This window comes from Citrus sinensis, chromosome 6 (genome assembly GCF_022201045.2).
Source record: "Citrus sinensis cultivar Valencia sweet orange chromosome 6, DVS_A1.0, whole genome shotgun sequence".
NCBI classification, from domain to species: Eukaryota; Viridiplantae; Streptophyta; class Magnoliopsida; order Sapindales; family Rutaceae; genus Citrus; species Citrus sinensis.
In genome coordinates, this window is record NC_068561.1 from 4,754,908 (window position 1) to 4,764,433 (window position 9,526).

Genomic DNA, 9,526 nt, shown 5'->3' on the forward strand with positions numbered 1-9,526 from the left:
AAACGAATGTCAAATTTGGATTCCGGAGGTCCAAAAACCTTAAGATCAGTCAAGATCAGCTTCAAATTGGGCTTGTGTAAAAAGAGTTGACTTTTTTTGTTGACCGAGCACTAATTAGATGATGAAATGAGCTGAAAATAGATATGAGTGCTGGAATAGCTGGCAATTTTGACTAAATCTCAACCGTTCATGATTCAATGGCCATGATTGTACCATGTGGCAATGGTTGGTGAAACAAGTTGTAGGATCCAAATCTTTATATTCGAGTCTACCCGATCCACCCATTAACCTGCTAAATCTCAATCGTTCTTTAGCCAAATCAGATGAATCAAATGATGTCACGTGTGATGTTGACTTTTGAAGTTTGACCAGTCGTTGGATCTTGATCTTGATCTAATGGTTGTGAGGAGCGCATGCATGAAGCTTATGATGGACCGCAAAACACTAGATTATGAATTTATTTTTTATAAATAGAGCTTCATTTTTATATTTTTAATCATCTCTCTTCTTCTCAATTTCTCTCCATCTCCTTGTAATCTTGATTATCAGGTGTGTTTTTAATATTTTGTATAATTATTTTATAAATAAATTTTATTTTATTTTCAAATTTAGTTGTTTTTATTACTTTTAATTATAAGTAATTTGATTTTAATATTTCTTTTTATTTCAATTATGCTTAACTAAATAATATTAGTTAGGGTAAGGTGAAACTCTTAGGAAATAAATATGATTTAATCAAATTTTATTTTTAATTTTATAAATTAAATTATTTTCTATTTAATTTTATACATATTTTATATTTTGAAATTTTGATTTATTGTAGACAACCAAGGGAGTTTGACACAATAAATTCTTAATATCTTAATATAAAGTATGGTAAAATGGTATTTTAACTTATTGTAGACAAATTAAATTTTGGCACAATAAATACTTAATCCATCATAAAATTAAAGGGAAAATAATAATAATTTATAGAATTAATCTCTTGGGTAATAAATCTAAAAAAATGATATAAAGAATTTATTAAGTTTTATTTACTATTAAGAGTGGATCCACAACCCTAACTAGTTCAATTTCATAGTTTTAGTTAAATTAAGTTGTTTATATTTAAGTTTTATTTTAAATTTTTAAATAAATAAAATAAATAAATTAAATATTTTTTCTGTGGATTAACCTCGAACTCACCCAACTATAATACAATAAGATACTCTTATACTTAGAAGTTAAAAATTAATTTTAAGTTGTGTCACCTACTAATAATATCTGTCGACCCATCAAATTTTAGCCTAACGCCTCCACATTTATTTGGCCAACCAGCCGCCTATAAATTCATATTCCCTGTACTGTAATTTGCAAGGACTCACTCTATCTATCCCTGAACTTGTTCGGCTACTTAGCTATCTCTTTAGGGTACAATCTTTTGCTTCTCTTTTATTGAATTCGATCAAATATCTCCTCTAACTATGCCATCATGTGCGAGGTCGAATTTTTATAAAACCGTTGTAAAGAGATCCTACAGAAATTTTATAGGGTTCTAAAATAAAATGCTGACCTCCGCACCTAAGAATGACTCACTAAATGTACATGTTAATGCTATGCATTTTCTTTTACTTTTAATTTGCTGCAGTCAAAAGGTATCAATGCTAATGAAAGTAAAGGAAATTAGTGAAATGATCAACCTCCCATGTTGGTCGCATCCGTAAAATGGAAAGTTGGTTACCACTATTTAATCTCTAACGCTCCTCATCTCTTGCTCGTTTCCCTCCTTGGCATTGTTTTAATCTATGATGGTTTTTCAACTTTGAGTACACTTGATGATTTGCTTCAGTTTTGGAACGAGCTTAGCTTCAAATTAAATTATGTGACAGTACTACTGGTAATATTATGCTTAGTATCCCTTGTTTTCGCAACCATTTACCTAATGAGCCGCCCGAAACTTTGACCTTTAAACAGAAACTTTTAGAGAGATCGAGGATTGGGAATATGACATATGGTCCAAAATCCTTGATGGACAACCCGGCAGAAAACCGTCATATGAAGGAGGCAAAGAAGGAGACTGACGATGTGATAATTGGAGCCATAGACGAGCGCTTGGCAAAAACTGGGTTCAAGCATAAAGATATTGGTATTCTTGTGGTGAACAGCAGCTTGTTTAATCCAACACCTTCATTGTCAGCCTTTATCGTGAATCATTACAAGCTTAGAAGCAACATCCTCAGCTATAATCTTGGTGGTATGGGTTTCACTACTTAAGTTATTTTAAGTTATTTCTTTTAAATAATTTCAGAGGCAGCTATTAAGTTACATTATCTGTAACTTACAACAACTGAGAAGTAGTCACCCAAGACAAAAGAATGGTAACATATGAAACAAGTAAGAGATCATGGGTAACTACATTCGGGTTATTGTAAGTTACATTATATGTAATTTAACTTACATTATAAGTTACATTTTAAGTAACCAATAATTGAGTTTCAACTGACGTTATAGGTTATTTGTAACTGTCAAATCAAAGTTAGTTATTAACAATGTGACGGTTACATATAAATGTTCGGATACTTGCTGTAATTTTTAATCTCTACCTCATAGGATTCAAACTTGGGGGCAAGCAATAATCAGTTTCTTTTTTTTTTTTTAAATTGGTTATAATCTAAAAAAGCACTGCAATCTGCGGTCTACTGAAACTTTATTAATTTCATTGTAGCAGGTGCAACCAAATTCCTACACTCTTGTGGTAAGCACAGAGAACATTACTCTAGGCTTGAATACAGGCAATGATCGATCAATGCTTCTTAGAACTGCTTATTTCGTGTTGGTCGCGCTGCAATTCTCCTCTCCAACCGATCATCTGATCGCTGTAGCTCCAAATATCAACTAGTTCGAACCCTGCGCAGCCACCAGGGTGACGACACAGTTATAATTGTATCATGCAAAAAGATGATCGGTTGGAGAGGAGAATTGCAGCGCGACCAACACGAAATAAGCAGTTTGTAAGAAGCATTGATAGATCATTGCCTGTATACAAGCCTAGAGTAATGTTCTCTGTGCTTACCCACAAGAGTGTAGGAATTTGGTTGACAACAGTTATAATTGTATCATGCAAAAAGAAGATGAGTTTCAGCATGTAGGAGTCAAACTTTAAAAAAACCTCAAGGTTGTTGCTGGAGAAGCCCTGAAGACTCACATCACTGCACTTGGACCATTAGTTCTTCCAGTGTCGGAGCAACTCTTGTTTATTGCAACTTCAGTAGGAAGAAAAATCTTTAAAATGAAGATAAAGCAGTACGTTCCAGATATCTAGTTGGCTTTCGAACATTTTTGTATTCATACGGGAGGAAGAGGAGTGTAGATGGGATTTAAAAGAACCTTCAACTTAATGAATGGGTATGGAGCCTTCAAGAGTGACTCTTTACAGATTTAGGAATACCTCAAGCAGTCTTGTGTGGTATGAATTGGCTTACGCCGAGGCCAAGAGAAGAATTCCGAAAGGTGACAGGATATGCCAAATTGGTTTCGGAGCAGGATTCAATTGCAACACTGTTGTATGGCCTGTATTGAAAACCATTAATCTCAATCCTGCCTTGGACAAAAATCCTTGGATTGATGAAATTGATGATTTCCCTGTTCAACTGCCACAATTTGCACCAATTGCATTCTGATTGCAAAATCAAAATTTTTATCTCAAATGGTGGATATTTGATGTTTCATTCATCACATCATCCATACACTTGATAACTATCATGTATATTATTCAGAATAAAATTTGGGTGGGATTATTTGCATTTCTAAAACATACTTTGAGTACCCTATTATTTTTAACACACGTGATAAATTTCTATTTTACACGCTCTTTAAAAAAATCCAAATAGTCCTTAATCAATGCGTCATTAACTATTTTATTTCTTTATACATTCAAACATTCATCTCACTCTAGTTGGCTCATTCCATTAATTTTTCAAAGATCTATGTAATAGAAATTTGAAAAGATTATAACTTCATTCCATTAATTTCTTTTTAATACGAAAAAGAGATAAAACTTTAGTTTACCCCCTAATTAAAATGACAATTTTTGATTTATTCTCAAAGTATGAAAATATCAATTTACCCCCATTTATTGTTAATAAGGAAAAAAAATCTCTCTCCCATTTGCCCTTATCTTTTGAATGAAAATGAGAGTAAATTGCAGTTCTTAAAGTTTTGGGAGATTGAGTATAACCATACTATCTACCGGGTAAATTGAAGTGCACCCTTCAAGATATTCAAATTTTTCTTTAGTAAAATATCAATTCTCTTCACTAAAATGAAATAACTTTTTTTTTTCAAATTCTTTTTTGTAGAGAATTATCTTCATTGAATCACAAATTCAATTTTATTATCGTCTTTAATCAGTTGTTGAGATCTGCAGATTTTTCTCTCACTCTCTTTCTAATCACTGAATATTTTTTTCTCTTTCCATTTTCAACATTGATGCTCCTTTTATTTGCATATATGAATGAGTATTGTTTTCAAATATTGTAGTTTGTTGTTGGCATGTTGTTGAATAAATCTCATGTATTCTTCTTCTTTCTCCCCCCCCCCCCCCCAAGTGATTTATGATATAGATTTATGTTTTTTTTGAAGGATTGTTTGTGTTGCTAAATGGTCTCAAGAGTTTTTCAATTAACTGAAACTCAATTGCCCATTTGCGTAAATTACAATCGGAAGATTTTTGTAATTTAAATTTTTTATTAAAATTTGGGTGTCTAAAGTACATTTTAATGTGTAAATAACCCCACTCATAAAATGTTGAGATATGAATTTAGGATGTCTAACACTACCAATTTAAGAATCAATTAACCGGATAAAATGTTCAGATATGAGTAATGAATTTATACTAAATTTATTTGTAATTATATTGAAAATCACCATTATTGCATTGCATATACAATAAAACATTTCTATAGTTATGTTGTCCGGACCAAATTAATTTTATTACTATAAGGAGGTTATAAATTAATAGAGTTGTAGTTACAAAATTTATTATTTTGAATTAGTTATCATTATTGCAGGTGATATATATGGAGATAAAGTATATGCATATTGATAGTTAATTAATGAGGCATGTCAAATCTAATCTATAGATATTGATAAAAGAAATAGACATATAGTATAACCTTTATGTAATCATAGTATTGGGATCAACTATTTTTATTATCATGAGGAGGTTATAATTGAATAGAGACGTGATTATAAAAATTATTGGTTTGACTTAGTGGTTGTTAGTCCAAATATTATAGAAGTAAACTATAAACTATATTAATTTTATATGATTAAGAATATGCAAAGTCATCTTAAAAGTCTAAAGTTTTGCATTTTCTTTAATTTTTTCTCCCACTGTAATTTATGTAAATGTTATACAATGATTTGGTAACAACTCTATAGAAAAAAAAAAAAACTTTAGAAATATATAAGAATATCTAGAGAAATATTTAGGAAATCGGTCTAATTCTACATCTTTTTGTTCCATTTGAAGAAAGGAAGGACTTCAAAGAGTCGATTTTTCTTTTAGCTATTGAATCTTAGACTGATAAATATGTGATATTCTAAATTCTCATTACTAATGGAATCGAAATGATTTTAAAGTTGATAAGATGATCCTTTTATTACATCTTAAATCTTTAATGTACCATAGCATATATTTTTTACAATATAGTGATAATTATTATTGTGGGGGCAAGTTACTTAAAATGGGATCTAGGAAAACTATAACTTATTATAATGTGGAGTTTATTCTTATTTATAATTAACCCAAATTGGGACCATAATTTTTTATGACTATATGGACATTTTTTCTATGGGTGAGGTTATTTGAACCCAATAAAATACTCCTGACACCCATTTTTTCTATAAAATTTTATATCACAAATATGCCCCTAAATAAATTTACTTGTAAACCCTTATGTCTCTTCTTCATGCTAAATCTATAAATTCCTCGGTTAAATACATATGAAATTATGTTTACACTTGTTGGAAGATAACATTGACAAAACAAAGCATTTCTCATTGCGGATTACTTAGGGTGCGTTTGGCACATTGTATTCTATTATACTGTATTATATTATTTTAATGCAAGTGTATTATATTATACTGTGTTGCTAACTGTATTGTATTAATTTGTTTGGTGATTAATTTAAATTACATATTAAAAATAATATTTATTAGTACTTAGAAAATATTAAATATAGAAATCTTAAATTTTAGAATTTTAACATTATTTTTAGTATAAATGTTAAAAAAAATCATAATTATTCATAAAGATAAAAATTTATGGCCTTAAATTTTTGGCAGCATAACATTTATATTTTCAGTATTTTCCAAAATTATAATCTGTGAAATAAAGACAGAATGAAATCATTCAATCAAATAATTTGTGCATCAAATTTTACAGAGGAAACCTCTCATCAGCTTTAGCCCCACACTTCTCAAACACAGCAAAGTTTTACATCATTTACAACACAAGGATTCAATACATTTAAATAAAGTTACATATCACTGAATGTTTTATATGACAAAAGATCTAACTACTATACACACAACTACTTCAACGGCAAGCAAATTTGAATTAGAGGACCTCCATCAGAAAATTATATCGGTTTCCAAACCGTAAAAACTCCTTACACATCTCTAGTATTAGTTCTCGATCTACTTGCCTGAAAAAGTTTTTGATTTCATCTCTAACATCATATATCTCATCAAAATCAAACAAATACGTCAAGCATCCTTTCTTCAACATGTTCAACTAATATAGCCAGGCCTCTTGCAGCCTCTCAAGGACATTCCCCGAATTGATATCTTCCAAAAGGCTATCCTCGCAAACATCTATCAAGTTTGCAATGTCGTAGAACAATAGTAAATTGGTTACTACATCATTATGAACATATTTGGATCAATAACACGGATGATCATTACACAGTTGCCGCAACTTGAACCACATTAAGTGCTAACTATTTGCATCACTTAATTCAGATGAAGTAAACATGGAGAAAAAACATCTCAATGAATATGAACCTTAATTTTGTTTGCCATGTGATGAAAACAATTTCTCTTCTCATGTGTATATGTAAAACAACAAGTAAAATGAGGGGAAAAAAACTATTTTAGCAATTATTCAAGCATGCATTATATTGAGTATTGATTATTTCAATAATTTCATGATATTAAAAAAAACTATTGTCAATTACTCAAGCATGCATTTTCAGACTGATTTGCAGCATCAATATTGTGGCAGAAGGTATAATTTTCAGAACACTGTAAATCCAAAAAGAATTATAAATTGAAGCTAAATGTCAATGAGAAAAGCATATAAGCATGATATTAAAAAAAATATATTGTCAATTACTCAAGCATGCATTTTCAAACTGATTGCAGCATCAATATTGTGGCAAAAGATATAATTTTCATAACACCGTAAATCCAAAAAGAATTAGAAATTGAAGCTAAATGTCAATGAGAAAAGCATATAAGCTTCTGTGCAAGTCCAAAACCAAGAAGCTATGAGAAAAACATTTGTGCAAATCCAAAACCAAAAAGCATATAAGGCTCTATGCAAGTCCAAAACCAAAAAAAATGTGAATAATGTCAATGAGAAAAGCATATGAGAATACTTATAGTCCAAAAAGCTAGAAAACTAAAAATATAAGTGATTTGTTAATTCATAACATGTGAAAGTTAATTAAAAAGGAAAAAGTTTATAACTTCATTCTGTCTCTCTCTCTCGTTGTTCAACTTTATTTATTCATCATCAATTATATACCAGTACTTTGCAAGAAAATTTCAAGACTCATATGCAAGTTTAGATTACAATTTGAATCTTAAATATCATGGAATATCTTAGATTTGTATAGGTATAATCACATAATCGCATCGACCTCTACTCGCATAATTCCCTGTCCTCCACCTTTACTCCCTCCACTCTCCACCACATAATTGCATCAACTAATTACTTTTTTTATTACTTGTTTAACTAATTAATTAATTTTCTCAAAAGAAAAATTAATCTATTTATTCATATCTGAAGGAGATTAATTTAATTGATTTAATTGTAAGTAAAAATATAACAAGAACTCATAAAACCAAGTAAAAAGTACTGACAAAATCAATAGCTACCTACAACAACAGCAACAAAAAAAAAAAACAAAAATCAAACCCAGAAAGAAAAAGACAGGCTTCAACATAAAAGAATGAAAATTAAACTGATTGTGGTTCAATTTGAAAATTCAGACCCAAATACTAACCGGTTGATTGATGATTCAATGGCAAAGTGCAAGCACGTCAGTGGTAGAACAGATGGGTGGTCTCACGCGGCACGAGAAGCACTTGTTGGCGACGGTCATGGCATCGAGCAATGGGAGTAACCGTGATAAAGAAATGAATGTTAGATATGTTGGATGGATCGTGTTATTATAGAATAAAAAAGAGAGATTTTCTGGGTTTTAATTATCTAATGCAATACCGCATAAACCCTGCTCCCACTCGGGTATAATTTATGTGGGTTTAAGTGTATTAGAACAGTAAATTTATGAGGGGTAATACAAATTAATTTTACTACCAAACATGAGATAGTATAAATTTAATATTATTCAGGATTATAATACCATGTAACCCAATGTCCCAAACATGCCCTTAGGGACGATATTTTAACATTTCTTATAATGAAACATATGCAAAATGAAATCTCAATTGTTGTTGAACCAGTAACAATGCTATTTTTCAAGTTTCATGAATTTAAAATCCTTAACATATTTGGGAAAAAGGAGGGGAAGAAGTTGTATCAAATTAACAAATTATGATAAAAATATAAGTGGCAGTTCGATTGCTCTTTGCAGAGGGTAATCTTGAATTCATTTATGCACTGACTCCAAAAGTATCTTTGCTTAATCCCAAATCAAAATTATGGAGCTTCCCCCATTACAATATTTATAATGGATAAAATTATTTCTAAAAGTAATAATTTTGTAAGAATCACTCATTAAGTTTATAGATCTAAATTAGTTTGGAAAAGACATAATGTTCTTTGATGTTCACTGATATCGGTGAAGACATAGATACAAATAGGATATTTTAGAAATTGAGATGGGTGCTTAAAGAAAAATTATGAATTCAAAATTTTGTCGATATCATGAGAAATTGGGTTAATGGTTTCAAATAGTCTTTCCCTTTTTCCATATATAGTATTGGTATAAATAAGATTTAAGTATTTACTATCAATATTGCATGCCTAGTAGAAAAATCCTTAGATTAATGAAATTGCTTTCCCGTTCAAGTGCCAAAATTTCTCCGATAATTTTACGCTCACTCTCTGTTCCAAAAGGGACATTGTCATAACTAGGACAAAGTTTTAGTTAGATGGTACAAATACCACGTCATTACCCATCAAGAGATAGAATACAAATATGCTTTATTTGGTATTGAAATATTGTAGTTTTTAGGTTTTAAGCCACAATTTTTGTGAAAAATATTATAATTTTAAAACATAAGTAGTAAATAT

General features: G+C 30.2%; 1 pseudogene; it reads left to right on the forward strand.

Annotated features, from left to right (window-relative positions):
* Nucleotides 1-1,684: 1,684 nt before the first annotated feature.
* Nucleotides 1,685-3,659, forward strand: LOC102610355 (3-ketoacyl-CoA synthase 20-like; annotated as a pseudogene).
* Nucleotides 3,660-9,526: the final 5,867 nt, after the last annotated feature.